This window comes from Corylus avellana, chromosome 3 (assembly GCF_965113065.1).
Source record: "Corylus avellana chromosome 3, dhCorAvel1.hap1.2, whole genome shotgun sequence".
Classification (NCBI taxonomy): Eukaryota; Viridiplantae; Streptophyta; class Magnoliopsida; order Fagales; family Betulaceae; genus Corylus; species Corylus avellana.
Window position 1 is genome coordinate 16,403,929 of NC_142492.1, and position 1,660 is coordinate 16,405,588.

The window sequence follows — 1,660 nt, forward strand, 5'->3', positions numbered from 1 at the left end:
GGCGGTTTCAGTCTTTCTGGATACGAAGCTTTGGGTATATACTTTTTGGAAGGATCCTCAGTAATCGGAATGGCAATGTCCGGTCCTGTGTCTTCCGTAGGCTTGTCCAGGTTTTCCTTCTCTTCTGCAGCCTTAGTGGCCTCTTCAGGCATGACCACTTGATTATCCACCTGTTTGCCTGACCTCAGAGTGGTGATGGCTTGTACATGCTCCTGACCATGCATAGAGGCAGAGGAACTTCCAATCACAAATTGCCCTTTTGGGTTAGGCACGGGTTGACTAGGGAACTTCCCTCTTTCTCTTTCCCCCACTTGATTTGCTATCTGGCCAACTTGTCCTTCTACCTTGATCATAGCCTGCTTAAGTTCTTGAATGTCTTTGTTGTTAGCCATGTTGGAATTCCTCATTTCCTGTACGGCTTGATTGGTGAAACCTTTTAGCTCTTGTATATCTTGGGAATTGCTCAGGGTAGTATTCTTCATATCTTGCTTTATCTCTTGTATGTTCTTATCCATTGATTGCATGAATGCTTTCATCATGTCTTCCAGTGATGACTGTGGTGCAGGCACTTGAGTGGTAGACTGATAAACAGGAGGTTGAGCTTGGTGAGATGGCCTAAACTGATTTTGAGCTTGAGTGGAGGTATCTCTTTGGTTCAATGGCTGATTCTACTTCCAAGAGAAATTTGGGTGATTCCGCCACCCTGGATTGTACATTTCAGAAAACGGTCTAGTGGTGGGTTTTCTGTAGTCATTGAAGGCATTGACTTGCTCAGTTGGGTACTCTGTTGACAAAGTTGGGCAATTTTGAGTGAAGTGCGTTTGACTATCACATAACCCGCATGCATCAACTTGGTAAGTATCTGCTACATTGACTAGTTTGTTTAAGACCATAGTGTCAAACTGACGCCTGAGAATCTTGAACTCCTCCCTTAACTCAGCATCATTCCTCACCTCATAAATGCCTCCTGTCTTGGGAGTGGGTTGTTGTCTGTCCCAACTATCTTGGAAATCCCATTGTTGTGCTCGTTCAGCCATTTCGTCTAAAGTTTTATAGGCTTCATCCCCAGTAAGACTTAAGAATTCTCTACCATTCATCGTCTCAAGCGAGTTTCGCTCACTTGGTGTTAGTCCCCTATAGAAAATTTGAACTAGCACCTCATTCTCAAACCCGTGGGGTGGGCATTTTATAGTAAGCTCTTTAAACTGCTCCCAGCTATCGGTGAATCTTTCCCCTTCTTTTTGTCTGAAATTGGTGATCTGTAGACGGAGGGCATTGATTTTGGAAATTGGGAAGAACTTGTGGTAAAACTTGCTTTGCAACATATCCCAAGAAGTGATAGATCCAGGCCTATTGTTGAGTAGCCAGGATTTCGCCCTATCATGTAGGGACAGAGGGAATAACTGAAGGCGCACCGCTTCTGCTGGGGCATTTTGTGTATTAACAATGTCGCAAATTTCCAAAAAAATCCTCACATGAACATATGGATCCTCATTCTCTAATCCTCTAAATGCAGGAAGGTGACCTATTGTACTCGGCTTCAACTCGAAGCGAGTAGCTGGCAACACTATACATGACGGTGTGTTGGTAATGTTGGGTACGAACAGCTCCCTAAGGGATCTAGGTTGATTTCGTTCTCCCATCTTAACAGACTTTTCCA

General features: G+C 44.1%; 1 non-coding gene across 1 annotated transcript; it reads left to right on the forward strand.

Annotated features, from left to right (window-relative positions):
* Positions 1-1,167: 1,167 nt before the first annotated feature.
* On the forward strand, positions 1,168-1,274 carry LOC132183475 (small nucleolar RNA R71). The gene has a single exon (XR_009440439.2). It is a non-coding gene; the product is annotated as a small nucleolar RNA R71 (small nucleolar RNA).
* The last annotated feature ends 386 nt before the right edge of the window (positions 1,275-1,660 follow it).